This window comes from Tenrec ecaudatus, chromosome 3 (genome assembly GCF_050624435.1).
Source record: "Tenrec ecaudatus isolate mTenEca1 chromosome 3, mTenEca1.hap1, whole genome shotgun sequence".
Classification (NCBI taxonomy): Eukaryota; Metazoa; Chordata; class Mammalia; order Afrosoricida; family Tenrecidae; genus Tenrec; species Tenrec ecaudatus.
Genome location: NC_134532.1, coordinates 119,607,738 through 119,624,603, shown reverse-complemented (window position 1 = coordinate 119,624,603; position 16,866 = coordinate 119,607,738). Strand labels below are relative to the sequence as shown.

Below are 16,866 nucleotides of genomic sequence, written 5' to 3'. Positions count from 1 at the left end.
GGGCTCATACAACTCATCACAATCCATACATCAATTGTGTAAAGCACATCTGTACATTCATTGCCCTCATCATTCTCAAAACATTTGCTCTCCACTTAAGCCCTTGGCATCAGGTACTCATTTTACCCCTCCCTCCCTGCTCCCTCCTCCCTCATGAGCCGTTGATAATTTATAAATTATTATTTTGTCATATCTTGCCTTGTCTGACATCTCCCTTCACCCACTTTTTTGTTGTCTGTCCCCCAGGGAGGAGGTCACATATAGATCCTTGTAATCGATTCCTTCTTTCCAACCCACTCTCCCTCTACCTTCCCAGTATCGCCACTCACACCACTGGTCCTGAAGGTATCATCAGCCCTGGATTCTGTGTGTCCAGTACCTATCTGTACCAGTGTACATCCTCTGGTCTAGCCAGACAAGCTTTTCTTTCTTTTGTTTTGTTCTTTGCCAGTGGTTTGTTGTTATTGTTGTTTTGTTGTATATTGTTGCTTGGTTTTGCTCTGTCTTGTTTTTGCACATGTTATTATTTCTGAAGGTCTGTCTAAATAAGATAGGCTGGATGAACAATCTGGAGGAGAAAACAACGGGACTGACAGTTCTGGGGGGACATGAGATAGGGGGAGGTGGGGGGAAAGGAAGTGGTGTTAACAAACCCAGGGACAAGGGAACAACAAGTGATCCAAATTGGTGGTGAGGTGGGTGTGGGAAACCTGGTAGGGCATGATCAAGGGTAAAGTAAGGAAGAGGTATTGCTGAAACCCAGGTGGGGACTGAGCATGATAGTGGGACAAGAGGAAAGTCAAGGGAAATAGAGGAAAGAGTTGGGAGGCAAAGGGCATTTATAGAGTTCTAGATAAAGACATGTACATATGCAAATATATTTATATATGAGGATGGGGAAATAAATCTGTGTGCCTATATTTGTAGGTTTAGTATTAAGGTAGCAGATTGACATTGGGCCTCCACTCAAGTACTTCCTTAATGCAAGAATACTTTCTTCTATTAAATTGGCATTCTATGATGCTCACCTTCCCGACACAACCACTGAAGACAAAGCAGGTGAATAAGCAAATATGGTGAAGAAAGCTGATGATGCTCAGTTATCAAAAGATATAGCATCTGGGGTCTTAAAGGCTTGAAGGTAAACAAGCGGCCATCTAGCTCAGAAGCAACAAAGCCCACATGGAAGAACACACCAGCCTGTGTGGTGATCACTAGGTGCTGAAGGGATCAGTTATCAGGCATCAAAGAACAAAAAAATATATCATTGGGCGCACACCTGCATGATACAATTGCTGAGGACAAATGGGTGCATAAGCAAATGTGGCGAAGGAAGCTGATGTTGCCCGGCTATCAAATTGTATAGCATGTGGGGTCTTATAGTTTTGAAGGTAAACAAGCAGCCATCTACCTCAGAAACAACAATGCCCACATGAGAGAAGCACACCAGCCTGTGCAATCACGAGGTGTCAAAGGAATCAGGTATAAGGCATCATCAGAACAAAAAATTCTTACCATAGTGAATGAGGTGGGTGGGGGGGAGTGCAGAGTGGAGATCCAAAGCCCATTTGTTGGCCATTGGAGATTCCCTTGAAGAGGGGTCTAGGGAGGAGACTAGCCAGTCAAGGTGCAATGTAGCACCGATGAAAAATACAACTTTCCTCTAGTTCCTAAATGCTTCCTCACGCCCCCCCCCCCCAACTATCATGATCTGAATTCTACCTTGCAAGTCTGGGTTGTATCTTTTCACTACACATATTCAACCTGTAGGGTTCACTTTTAATCGGAGACGCTGTACCATGTAAAGAATAGCACGATGTCAAGATTGGAGGAAGACTAAAAACAGATGACGTGCATTTCACACAGCTCTGTCTGCTGGGAGTGAGGAGGATGCAAAACACTAACCAGTGAACATCAGAAGCTATATCTTTTATTATAGATTGAATTTCAACATAAAAAATCCTCATAACTTGACCAAAAAAGAAACATAAATGGGAAAATGGAGTTGTCAAAGATTTTATTTTATTGGGATCCATAAAATATGCTCATGGAAGCAGTCAATAGCCAATGAAATGAATATTAAATTAGCAACTCTGCTACAAAAGACCTTTTTAATATGTTTCAAAGCAGTTATCTTAAAGAATAAAATGTACTTGACCCAATCCATAGAAGAATCAATCCTCTTATATTAAGGTGAAATCTGCACAAGGTATTTGGAAGACCAATGAAAGATTGATGCCTTTGATTTATGTTGTTGATAAATAATATTGAATTTTACCATGGATATGAACAAACAAATATGTCTTGGAATGAAGATGGTGAAACTTCACATACTTAAGACATGTTATCACATTAACCAGTACCTAGAAAAAATTTTTCTTGGTAAAGATGAGAGTCCTCAAAAACCAGAAAGATTCTCAACTGGATGAATGGACACAGTAGATAGGGCTCAATGCACTGCAACACGGATGAATCTGGTGGAGGAATATACAGCAGCATTAGCCTTTGGAAGCTCTAAATTCATAGCAATTGTCTTTTTCTTGATATGTATTACATGATTTTCACTTATTAAATTTTGTTGAAATAACTCCATAAATTTCTTTCTCATATGCATGTTTAAGAATAACTGCCATTATTAGGGGATATGGAATTTCAAGTTCCTTTTGACCATCAATTTAATTTTTAAACTCTCCTTGTCATTTATAGAATAGGACTTTGAGTTTTAGGCAAGCATGAATTCTTAATGTAGTAAAAAGTGTGATTTTCAACTGCCTGTTATCTGCAACTCTCTTAGTTTTATGTGTATAAAGCATAGATGATTTTGATAGGGTAAGAAAAGTACCACGGTGGAGTGTAAGGAGTACTGAATATCAACCTGAAAGCCCTGGGTTATTCTGGATGCAAATCTTTGCTAATTTGCTGTTAACCATGGGTCAGTCAAGTATCTTTATATTAATAACTTCATAAATAAGATTATCCCTATCTGCCTTGTATGGTTGACAGTGATCATATACACTGTCATGTGAGGCTATTTTGAAACCCATTAAATTTTTTGCAAATGTAGACTACTTATTAAGATTATCAAAATAATCAAGAAAAAAATCTTATAAATTTTATTTGCACAATTAGTATATATTCTTGCAGAAAGGAAATCTATCTGTTCTGAACAAAACAAAAACAGGCTACTTTCAGGAAATGTTGTGCATTTAATTATGTGCCCCATCCCCACCCCCAAATATATGTCAATTTATCTAGGCATGATTCTCCGCTGTTTTGTAATTACATAATGATACAATTTGGCAGTTATGTAATGATGCAATTACCTACATGATCTGATTAAATCAACCAATTAGTTCTAAAGCAATTAGGGTGGGTGGCACAGTTATTCAGGAAGCAACTATAATCCAATGTAAGAGGAATCTTCTTGGGAAATATCTTGCATCATTTTTATGTCTCAAGAGATGAGAGAAATGTGAGCAGCGAAAATAAGGAACTCAAGTCGCAACAACAACAACAAAACCAGGAGTGTTGGTCACCTTTTGACTTGGGGTCCCTGCACTGATAGCCTCCTAAACCCGTGGGGATATTGCTGTCAGACCCAAAGGAGACAAGAACATTCACCCGGAACAGTAGGATTAAGGAAAAGGAAAAGTTTCCCTGGAGTTGACACCTTGAATTCATACTTCCAGCGTCCTAAATGTGATAGAATAAATGTTGGCTCGTTAAAGCCATCTAGTCCTGTTATTTCTGTTATGGCAACACTGATCCCCGAGACAGATTTTGGTCCTGGGAACTTTATAATGAGAGTTAAGAGATTTTAACCCTTGCCTGAGCAGGACAAAGGATAGGTCAGATCATGAGTTCTGAGCTGCTGAGAGACCACGGAACCGGGAAACAGAGGCTGGAAAGATAAGTTAGGGACAAAACTTCTTCTGGGGAGTCTCAGAGGGTCAGTCCACATGCTGCTAGGTGCGGTCATAGACTCCTATATTTCAAAACATCAGATTTTTACCAGCTTGAGCTGCTGTTCATGAGTGACAGGAGGATAGGACAGGATATACTCTCTGAAGATGATGGGGATTTCTGCCATGCAAATGGGGTGGAAGACAGGGGCCTGCGAGGCCTAAGGGATGTGATTACCATTCAGATGAACTAGGAGAGTGAGATAACCCAAGCTAAGGGAGCAGACTGCCTGCATCAGTGTGCCTAGAAGATAGAGCTGAAACTCAGCCTGGCTCTAAGGGGCTTCCAACCAAAAGCCAAAGAGAATGGCCAACATTTGGATTCTAGGAAGCAAGGTCAGTGCCAGGAGAATCATTTTCAATAATTACAAAGTAATGTACATTTTTTCTGTTGGGTGTGGGACTTGGGTGGTGCCTGTTATTCCATCTTTCCATCCACTCCCTCCATTCATAATTTAAGCGTCTCTGTGTGCCTGTCCCGCCATTGTGCTTTGGAAAGAGCTGACTTGCATTCTAGCTTTCACAGAAGAATTTTGCCAGATGATACGATTTGGATTTGGGGTAGATCTAATGTTTTTGAAATTCTCATGATAGGGTGAATGGGTTCTACATTGGGCAAGGGCATAACTTTTGGAAGGCCAAAGGTGGAATGTTAGGTATTAAATTTTGTATCCCCCAAATATCTGTCATATTGGCTGAGCTATGACCCTCAGCAGTTTTTCACTTGCACTGTGACATCCATGGTGCGATCTGGTGTAACCAGCCAATCAGCTGTAAGAAGCTAGAGTGGGATGAAACCCCTTACTTAGGTCATAACCCTAATATGACATATGTAAAGTTTCTTAAATAACTAAGACAGGCCAGCTACAACGATGGTTTTAATGAGAAAAGAAAGCAGTAGAATAGAAAACTGAGCAATTGTGCAGTCTTAATAGGAGTCCCTGAGTATCTCCCAAAGTTAAGTGATTGGCTAATACCTGAAAGGTAGACAATATAAACCTCCTCAGGGGTGAGATGAGAGACAGGCCTGACTTTCTGATTCTGAAAGGTTCCAGCCTTGGAAACTGAGTGGATAAAATCTATAGCACATGTGTGGGATTGCTATGAATGAGAGTCAAGCACACTGCACGGAACAACTTAGTATAATTGAGTCGTGCCTCTCTCCATGAGATCAGTTGAAATTAGGATCATGGATATTCTCTGGAGGAGCCGTGATGGTCTGGTAGCTATGTGTTAGGCTGCTCACCACAATGTCTGCAGTTAAAATCCACCAACAGCTCCTCAGGAGAAAGGTGAGGCTTTCTACTCCCATAAATAGTTGTCTTGGAAACCCTCGGAGGATCGGTATGGGTCAGCACTGACCCAATGACAGTGAGTTTGCGATGGTCTCTGAACCTGGCCAGCTCCTGTTTATTTGCACAAATAAAGTATCTTAATTACTTCAGATGACTCCAAAGATTAACAATTATTTTCTCAGAAAACAAGGGTGAAAACTATATTATTTCAAGTTAAGTGAACTTGAGATGAGTTCATGGGTAACAACCATCTGAACAAAATGGAGGTCTATTTTGTTCCCTATACTTCTTCTAGGTCACCTCTGAGTCTGTTTAAGCTATTCTTGGGTGCATTTATCATTGGTCAACCAGTGGTATGATATTTTCTATATGCTCAGAATACATCAGTTTTCACATGCTTCATTTTGTTTATATAAATATTTTTTTATTTTTTTAAAAAAATTTATTAGGGACTCATACAACTGTCATCCCAATCCATACATACATCAACTGTATAAAGCACATCTGTACATGCTTTGCCCTAATCATTTTCAAAGCATTTGCTCTCCACTTAAGCCCTTTGCATCAAGTCCTCTTTTTTTCCCTCCGTCCCCGCTCCCTCCTCCTTCATGAGCCCTTGATAATTTATAAATTATTATTTTGTCATATCTTGCCCTATCCTCCGTCTCCTTTCACCCCCTTTTCTGTTGTCCGTCCCCCAGGGAGGAGGTCACATGTAGATCCTTGTAATCCGATCCCCCTTTCCAACCCACTCCCCCTCTACTCTCCCAGTATCACCCCTCACAGTCCTGGTCCTGAAGGTATCATCCACCCTGGATTCCCTGTGCCTCCAGCTCCCATATGCACCAGTGTACATCCTCTGCTCTATCCAGACTCGCAAGGTAGAACTCGGATCTATATATATTTTTTACAAGACCTTCCTAAATCTTGGAGCTTGAATTTCTCATTGTTTGGGAGAAAAATGGAAGTTTATCTAGACTCTTATCAAACATATCTGAGAAAGGTGGATAAAACTCCAAAGAAACTTCCTGTGGCCATGAACAAATCATTAAAAGTTGTTCTGCCTTTACTTTTCCATTTGCAATAAGAGCAGAGTAAGATGAAATTTTATATATATATAGTTTGAGATTGCTTCAGAAGGAATAGCCAGCTACACTTTAATTCTGTGCTTCCAAGGGGACACAGCCCATTAAGTTATCAAACTATATTACTGTGAAACCCATATGTTCTTGCTTGTAACATTTTCATCGTACAAGAGTCTTATTTTTATTTTTTTGGCTGAGCCTGAAGCAACATTTTCTGATTATAACATATCTCCATTCACCCCATTTTTTTTCATTTTTCATAACACAAGAAACATCTATCAGATATTTTCACTATATTCGTATCCAAGAAAAATGTAAAAAAGTAGCTGTCCTTTTGCTTCTCAAAACAAACCCCTATGTTCTTTGAAATCGGGGGAGCATGGGTAGGGAGTTGGGGGGTCATCTTCGTTTGGTCTCACCTGTTTCTCTGCCCTGCACCCAGCATCTCCATTAGCACTCCTCTGGGAGTCTGTGCAGTTCTGAGAGGGCTGGGTAATTTTTTATTCTTTTAGAACATTGTTCTTTTAAATCCCAGTATTGCTGCTTCACCATATTCTTCTTCCAGGTCTCAGAATAGGTCTTGTGCAGTGGCAATCTGAGTGTGTGCCCAAGAGCAGTGTTGTCTGAGGCCCGAAAGCAGGGAGGAGGCATCAAGAATTGTACAATGGTGGCTTCACTTTGCCCCACAGAAAAATGCCCACTGCCACTACTCTCCAGGGAAGCAGAAAAATGCATGGTTTTCCAAACTGGACATGGACTTTCCCACATGACAATTATACTTTCCCACATGACTGTCCATTGGGTGCTGCTTCTCTCCTGGCTTATAAATGTTGATCATCTTTCAAAGATCCCTCAAAGGCAATTACACAAAAGTTTTTTCTGTTTACTGCAAAATGTTGTCACCGCTCTCTCCCAGGAATCCCTGAACTTCCTCTTTGTAATAGAACTCTTCAGAAAAGTCTGGCGATAGGTTTCTGGAAAAGCAGCCATTGGAAACCATTGTGCTCTTTAAATAATTAATTATATGGGATCAAATTGAGAACAGCAACTCACTAAATTGGATAAGATACTTCAGGGACAGTGGGTTTGTATTATTGAGGGGGGAACAATTCAGTAAAGGGGTGAAAATAGCCGCATACCCTAATGCATGTTATCAATGTCATTAAATTAAACATTTATAAGTTATACGTGTGCATTCTTCGGTTATATTCTCAATAACCAAAACAATAAAATTATTTTAGAAGAAATAGAAACAAAAATACTTATTCTAACACATAATACTACATTATTACACATATTCTAGTATGAATAATATATCACATTATTATTACACATATTCTTTTATCAACTCATCCTTTGGTCAGTACTATGACCCTACATCTTTGAAAATGAGTGTTTTCCCGCAGTGGTTGTGGTCAGCTGCCGCAGTGTCAGGCAGGCTATGAAGACCAAATGTACAATGAGAAGATCCTTTTCCTGGCCCGATACCTTGCGCATGATCAGTTGCACACCAGAACTTGTGATAATAGCGGTTTTACTGGCTCCTTCTCCTTGTGTAATTTTGCCTAGATGCTCTTCAGAAGCCAGTTCAGCATCACGGCAACACAAGCCTGGAACGACAGATGGGTGGGAACGGCAGTGAGCTGTATGAGCCCACAACTGAACCCAGAACTCGTAGATTTTAAGCAATTATTCAACTTCTGAACTGCCCAGGCCTCCACAGTCTACATTTAGAACCAGAAACATTTTCTTAAAAAAATAAGTCAAAGTAAAGCTGACTGTAAAATGCATTAAAAATTATCCAAATTCATAAAATACTTCTAGATTAAAATTAATTTTAGACAAAACCAGATTTCTTTTAGACTAGATATGATTTATTTTAAGCCATGGTATGAAGACTGAAAATTATTTTTACAATTAACTGATATATGCCGAAAATAATTACTCAAAATAAAATTTAAAAAGCTAAGCTGCTACTTTACAACAAACAGAATCGATGGGGGAATGTAGTGAAGAGTGGATTATTTGAGCAACAATTCTAGAATATAAACATCCTGAGCATCTTGGTCAGAGAGCCCCACATTATTTTTTCATTATTTAAAGCTAAAAGCTTTCAAATATCTGGCCGAAGAAAATGATACTTTCTTACAAAGTGAGCTTATTGGTTTTATTGATTCTTTTCTGTTCCGATTTTACATGTGGGTGTTTTGGGGAGGGAGGCAAGGATGTTTATTTAATAACAAATTGTTTCTTCTACCATAAAAGTTTTCCATTTCATTTTACCTTAAATGCACTTCATATTTACTTCCAACAAGTTTGTGCTATTATAGCTTTGGGGTGTTTTTAGTGTGAGAGAAAACATTTCGTATCTAGGAATAATGTTCCTTGAAACGATCTATATTCTAGTTTGATAAAGGAGTAGGAGTTCTAATAAAGTGCTCAACAAAGTTGAGTGGAATGATGACGCCTTGCTGATAAACCGTTTGAGTGGAATCTGGTGGCCTGAGGAGGACTGGGAATGGCTGCTTTTCATTTGGACATTATTTATACGCAGGTGCGTCCGCCCGTGCACGTGCGCCTGCGCCTCCCACGTTTCTATGATTATGAGATAATACTCAGATACTTTGGAAGTAAGGCCAGGGCAAGTGAAATTCTAAAACTTAAGTGTGAAAATTTAGAAGAGAAAGAAATAATTAGGGAATGATGCTGTGTTGCTTTGTATCAGCCGGAATATGGAGTCCACATTAAAATCAGTGCTTCTCAAATATTTTAAAATAATCATTCATTTTGATGTTGCTAAAAATGCACTTCGTCAGCAATGTCTATGCGTACAGTTTAGTAATACTGACCACATTCTCCATTTGTGTCACCCTTCTCATGGCCCGATCCATAGTGTTCCACTCCCTTTTTCTCATACCCACAGCCCACGACCTAGCTATGCTTTAAGCAACCGTTGTCAGCGTCATCTTATATAGATACTTGCTTTTAAAGATCACAATATTGTGGTGACCATTCTTTACTATGTTAGGCAAATGGTTGTTTAATTTAAAGATGTATTTGGGGGAGCAATTTTGGTTCCAAAGTTGTCATTTTTCTTGAAGCAACGGGTTTTGGGTTTCCTCCGGTCTCGGTAAGTCTGGCTTATGGAATAATACTTATGAAACCTGAAGAAGAATTGGTGCGTTTGAATTAAGGTGCTGGCGAAGGCTATCGAAGGTACTGCCAAAATACTGAAGGGACTTCGAAATGACCAATGTGTCTGGGAGAAATACTGCCAGAAGGAGCCTTTGAGGCAAGGATGGTGATAATCCTTCTACATACCCGAGACATGTTCCTGGGAGACCAGCCCTGGCGAGGGACCGCATGCTTGGTAGAGAGGCAGCAGAAAAGGGCAAGACTGGAGATGGATGAAAACAGTGGCTGCATTGAAGACCTCTGACAGAAGCTAGGGTGAGGCCGGTGCAATACCAGGACCCTGCTTCATTCTGTCGTACATGGGGTCGTGATGAATCGGAACGGACTGGATGGAACCTGACTTCATGAGACAATTAGAAATTCCTTTCCAGATTTTTCCCACTTTTGACCAGGAATCATATATTGATTCTTTGATCAAAATATTCAGTCATGGGAGCCGGTCACCATCTGATTCTCCTGGTCACATGGAGAAGGACGACCATGGAGGTAATTAGACCTACAGGTTAGGACCCTTCTTTTTCTTCTCTTTGAGGTGAGCAGAGAAAAGTACTTGTGCCATGGGTGGCCTCTCATAAGCTTTTAGACTCGAGGAACTACTCAGCTAATTAGGAGGTAGGAAAGTAATTCTAAAAACAGTATTAGACAAATGGGCTAGACAGTCTCATAAAGCCATAGCCTTTGAACTAACAGCGAATCCCATAAGGTGTTCTGATCGATCTTAACTTTTGCTTACTTGATGTTGCTGCTATTGTACGAGGATTCATGAATGATAGCTAATAATAATATTTTCCACCCTTTTCCTGCAAATATAACTTGTAGATATCTGTTGCACATGTCAAACTGTGTAACGATTATCTTGAATTAATGCTGATTGCCTCATTACCATAAGCATAAATGCACTACTTCCCAGAGAACGATCCCTTCTGTCCTTTCCAACTCAGGCAAATACTAATACTCACAGTTCTGCATATATTCACTTATGTGTAATCACCTCAGACTCGTGCTAAAGCAAGAAAATGAAAAAGGAGAACTGAAGAAGGGTCAACACATTGGAATTATGTTGTTGTGGAAGAGTATTGAATACACTGGATACTGCCAGAAGAACACAAAAATTTGTCTGGGAAGAGGTGAAACAAGGAGGGTGAGATTTGTTTGCCTCATGTACTTTGGACAGGCTATCAGTAGGGAACGGTCCCTGAGAATGGTATCACGTTTGGTAAGCAAGGGGGGCCGAGAAACAGAGGAAGACAAGATGGATTGGGACAGTGCTGTAACAATAGGGAGAAGCCTGTCTCCAAGTGTGAGGATGGCTCAACTCTGTAGGTCTTCTTTTAATTTCTCGGCAAAGTCATCGATGAAAATAATTGTCTAATTTTTGTGAAATCGTAATGGTCTATTATTTCTTCTGACCATGATTTTGTTGTTGCATTTAATTATATATCATTAAAAAATCATAGGTCCCATAGCTTTGCCACTATACTTTCCTCTAAGAACTTTCTGAGTCTAGATTTAACATTGTCTCCTTAATGCATTTTTCATTAGTTGTGTGTATGGTGTGAAGTATGGATGTTATTTTATGTTCCTTCATGTAACATTTCAGTTTCTTCAGTATCACTTGTGAAGAGATTGTTTCCCCCATTTAATGGAGTTTGCACATTGTCACACATCAGTTGGATTTATTTGGGGACACTCAATTATCCAATTATCTTGCATTAGTCTCTGTGTCTATCATATACTGAAAAATATAGAAAGATACACAACATAGCATCAAGAAATCTAGCAACAATAACACAATACAGCAGATATAAATCCTAATTTGAAAACAAGCAGAAAATATGAAAAACCAAATCAAGCTCAAAATGTATCAAGAGGAATATCAAATGACAAGTTTTTGACTATTCAAGTTAGGGTTTGTCATTTAAATCTATTATACTCATCTCTACAATAGTCTCTGTCTAATAACCAGGTTTTTCCCATCCTTCACAATTATGGTTAGAGAGGAATCACCCGAGGTCTATTCAATATGTAGATATTGTGAATGTACTTTGGGATTCCATCATCATCCATAGTCCTCTGAATTTCACAATTTTAGCTCTGACACCATTCCCTCCTTCAGACTGGGATTATATCATTTGAAATCCTTGGATCAAGATGGTGGTTGTGCTTCTTCCAAGTAAGCTTAGTTGACACTTCCTTTAGATGGCTGCTGTTTTATAAAAGCCTTTAAGATCCCAGACATGATTCCCTCTGATAGCTGGCCATTATCCATTTCTTCACCGTACTTTGTTATGGCATCCATATTTTGTATGTTTTGAGTATCTAGCAGGAGTATGTCATCAGACTTGTTCTGTAGATTAGAGCTAGGATTAAATGCAGGTCAAAATCCATTTCTGAATATGTTTCCTCTCTGCCTCTGGCTCAACTTGGAGACATCTTTGTCATTTCATGGTTGACAATCTTACTCATCATGTCCTTGTACCCATGTACATGCTCTGGTCTAGCCTAATTTGGAAGGTAGAACTGGGGTCATGATAGTTGGGGTGGAGGAATGAAGCATTAAAGAACTAGAGGAAAGTTGTATCTTTCATAGGTGCTATTCTGCACCCCCACTGTCTCATCTCTTCCCTGTGACCCTTCTGTAAGGGGATGTCCAATTGCCTACACATGGGCTTTGGGTCTCTACTCCACACTCACCCTAACTCACAATGATATGTTTTTTTTTTGTTTTGGGTTTTTGATGCCTGATACCTGGTCCCATCGACATCTCATGATCACACAGGCTGGTGTGCTTCTTCCATGTGGGCTTTGTTGCATCTCAGCTACATAGCCGCTTTTTTATTCAAGCCTTTAAGACTCAAGATGCTATATCTTTTGACAGCCAGACACCATCAGCTTTCTTTGCCACATTTGCATATGCACACACTTTGTCTACAGTGATCGTGTCAGGAAGGTGAGCATCATAGAATGCCAGGTTAATAGAACAAAGTATTCTTGTGTTAAGGGAGTAATTGAGTGGAGGGCCAGTATCCATCTCTGCTGCCTTAATACTAAACCTATCAATATATGTACATATATATATTTCCACATCATCATATAAAAATATATTTACATATGTATTTGCTTATATTTATTCCTCTGTAAATGATCTTTGCATCCTAGTTCTTTCTTCTATTTCCTATTACTTTTCTCTTGTCCCACTATCATGTTTGACCATCATTTAGGTTTCAATAATTCCTCTTGGTTACATTGCCCTTGATGAAGCCCTACCAGGCGTCCTACACCCTCCTTGCCATCGATTTTAGATCACTTGTTGTACCCTTGTCCCTTGCTTTGTTAACACCCACTTCCTTTCCCCCCATAGCCCCCTCTCCTGTGTTTTCCCGGGCCTGATGAGCCTGTTGTTTTCTCCTCAGATTGTTTGTCACGCCTATCTTATCTAGATAGACATGCAGAGACAATAATATGCATAAAAACAAGAGAGAGCAAAACAAAGCAACAAAAGAAAAAAACCATCAGACTCTACCAAAAAAGCACCCCTAAGTATCAATAAACAGAGCTTGACCTATTTATAGGCTTTTCTTTTTGTGTCATTGGTTTTTGTTGTTAGTTTTCTTTTGTTGCTTTGTTTTGCTCTGCCTTGTTTTTCTGCATATTACTACATCTCTTAATAAAACAAGACATTAAATTAGTGTTAGTCCACCTGCTGGCAGATCAATACCATTCATTTAATTGTCCTCTGCTTCTTCATGCTCCATAAAATTTTTACCATAAATCTTCAGGCTACAGGTGTGTTTGAGATAGAGCCCAGTCCGCCTAATGGGGTTTCTACATCCTATTCCTCCATTATGGCCTTTGGAGTATGTTGTGCCCCTCAAAGACCCAGGAGTCCATGTCCCAGTATTCTAAGGCCCATGGCCCTACTCCCCAAGGTTTGTTGGACAGATATTCAGACCAATGTGCCCGATCAGGAGCACAGGGCCACGCATCATCTCCCTTTGGTGTCCTGAACGTTATTGTTAGTCAATTTTTTTTCACTGTATGAGGTTAGCACTCCTTCTTTTCTACCAACAGAAATGCCCTTCCCTTCTCTGAGATGAGTATGTTCCCCTCCCACCTCTCTACTTGATTTTCAAATCAGTATAGCTTATCACTCTAGTGGGAATGTCTGCTGGTTTGGGGAGAGCCACATCACATTTTTGTATGGCAGTCACTAAATGATTACTTATCCCAGCTGACGTAGGGTCTCCTCTGACAAAGTACTCAAGGCACACCATGCTTAGAGAGAGGATGGTGTCTAATTTGTGGGTACTGGTCTCGCTGTTGACCTGGTTGCTGGGCAGCCTTGGCTAATAGATGGCATGAACTGAAGGCATGAGTTGACCTTTATCTTGGTTCTTATTCTTATAGCAATGGACTCCTACAGCATTTGTCATTTCGTGATTAACTTTACTCATCAAAATGATTTCCAGACCCCTCCATATCATGAGGTGTTTCATGGTTTCATAACTGTTTTTAAGGGATGCATAGTATTCCATTTATGTGTATATACCAAAGTTTTTATCCATTCTTGTCCTAATGGGAATTTGGACAGTTTCCAATTTCTTGCTATTGTAAACTGTGCTGCAATGAACATGGGAGAGCAAACATCTATTTGTGATCTGTCTCTTATGTTTTCATGAGTGTATGCCCCGCTATGGTAGTACTGGGTCAGAAAGAATTTTTATTGCTAGCTGATTTAGGAATCACCGTATGGCTTTCCAGAGTGGGTGTCAATATTGACAAGGCCACCCACAGTACATAAGCCTTCCAATCTCTCCACACCTCTCCAGCACGTGTTGTTCCCTCTGTTTTGAATTGGGCTGTGGTTCTGTGTATAGGATTGTATCTAATCATTGTTTTGGATTACACTCCCTGAATGGTTAGTGAATGAGAGCATTTCCTCGTGTGCTCATAACCATTCAGGTGTCATTCTTTGTGAAAAGTCTATTCATGTCTTTTGCCCACCTTTTAAGAGAGTTGCTGTTTTTTCTTGTTGTCATATTGCAGAATTCTATAGATTTTAGTATTTAGTCCTCTGTCTGTTGTCATTGCTTTTCCCAATCTCTCGTTTTATTTTTTGGGTGAAATCTTTGCTGTACAAAGGTCTTTTTAATAGGTGCCAGTGATTTATTTTGTCATCCACTGTTTGTGCATCCTCTGTTACATCTGGTAGTCAGTGCATGTCAAGAACTAGGATCCTTACATTTGTCCCAATTTTCTCTGTGATGAGCCCAATAGCTCTGGGCTTTGCATTCAAGTCTCTGATCCATCTTGAGTTTGGTTTTTTTCATGGGTGAAGTATGGGCCCTGTTGCATTCTTTTGCAGATTGATATCCAGTTTTGCCAGCGCCACTTGTTGAAGATGGCATTCCCTTCCCATTGATTGTTTTTTGATCCTTCGTTGAAAATCAGTTGTCTGTAAGGAGATGCTTTTACTTCTGGATTTTCTGTCCTATTCCCTTGATCCATGAATCTATCATTGTACCCAACTGGGCTGTTTGACAACAGTGGTGGTGTAGTAGGTTTTGAGGTCAAGTAGTGCAAAGCCATCTACTCTGTTCTTTATCAGAAGTTCTTTTCTTATCCCGGTTTCTTCCTGCTCCATATGAGTTTGGAAATTAGTTTTCCCATTTCCTTTAAGAATAATGTTGGGATTTGGATCTGGATTGTGTTGAATTTTTACATTGCTTTAGGTAGTGTTAACATTTATACAATATCAGGCCTTCTTATTCAAGAACATGATATATTCTTTCATTTGTGTAGGTCTCTTTTGGTTTCTTGAATCAATAATATGTATTTTTCTCTGCAATTTAACAATTTTAATGATCTTTTAAAATCAACTTTTAAAAAAATCAACTTTTAATTTTATTAATTTACCTACTAATTTTCTGGTCTCTAAAAGTCTTTACTTTTAATTCGATTTTTTTGCAAAGTTTTAAAATTCTCCCTCGTATTTCATTAACTTGAGCTTTGTTGTTGTTTCCTCCAGTAGATTGACACTTTCGTTTTTCTATCTTCTAATTATTCAAATTTTAGAGTTCAAATGTTGCTTTGAGATATTTTGTGTTGATGGAGACAGTTATTGCGCTGAAATTCCTTTTTATAACTGATTTTACTACATTCCATAGGATTTGGCATATTATATTCCCCTTTTCATTTAACTCCAAATATATTCATTTTATTTCACTTTGATGTCTCCTTTGACTTACAGGATGTTTAATAGCATTGTAGCTTTCTGTGTGCTATGTGCTCTCTGGTTTTTTGGGGGTGGGTGGGTATTGTATTATTTATTTCTAGTATATCTCCTTTGTGGGTAGAAAAATACTTTGTATCATTTCACTCTTTTACAACTTGTCAGGACTTCTTCTATTAACCGGTGTGTTAGTCTGGGTACTTTAGAGAAACAAATCCACAGAAACTCATGTATAAGAGAGAGTTTTAGGTAAAGGTTAAGTGTGCATCAAGAAAACATCCCAACCCAGTGTTGTCCACACCCACAAGTCCAACATTAACCCATTAATCCATTTGTCCAATATCAATCCACAAAGTCCTTCCTCCATTTCACAAAACAGAGGTAATGATGCCGACGGCAAAAGGAAAGTCTAGTCAGGGAATGTGTAAACATCTCAGCACGGGCATGGGTCTCCACACGGGTTCTCCAGCACCCAGGGCTGCATCAGGTCCATGTGGCTTCTCCTTGGAGGTATCTTACAGGAAGTCAGCCTTGCAAGCTGAAGCAGGGAACTGCTAAGGCAGCTTCACCCTGGTGCGACCACCTCAAAGAAAGAGACCTGAGAACTAGAAAGGCGTGGGTTACCAAGCCATTTATTTATCCCTCTGCCTTTCAATTAAACCCAAATGTGTTTATCAGCCAGGTTGGCACAATAAACTAACTCAACCGGGATAAGGTGTATCCTGGATAATATTGCATGTGCACTAGAGAAAAATATGTCTCTCTGATGTTGCCTGGAGAACTCTGTGCATGCCTGTTCTGTCTAATTTGCTTGCTGTATTATTCAGGTCATCCATTTCCCTCCTGGAATTCTTTACGGGATCCGTTGTATTACTGACAAGGCTAGGTTAAAGTCTCCTGCTGTTGTAGAGCTGCCCACCGTGCATTTTCTTTCTGTAGTATTTTTAATGCTACAGTTTAGTGCGTTGATATTTGTTGCTTATATATTAATGATTATTATATTTCATTGATGGATTGGCCCTTTGGTCAATATAAAATGCCCTTCTTTAGTACTTACAGTAGACTTTGAAACAGGTCTGCTTTGTTAAATAGTAGTA

The 16,866-nt window shown here is 39.4% G+C and overlaps 1 protein-coding gene across 1 annotated transcript in view; it reads left to right on the top strand.

Moving 5' to 3' along the window:
• The window catches only part of BANK1 (B cell scaffold protein with ankyrin repeats 1), a 345,748-nt gene that overhangs the window by 234,111 nt on the left and 94,771 nt on the right, over positions 1-16,866 (top strand). The gene's annotated exons all lie outside the window — the stretch shown is intronic.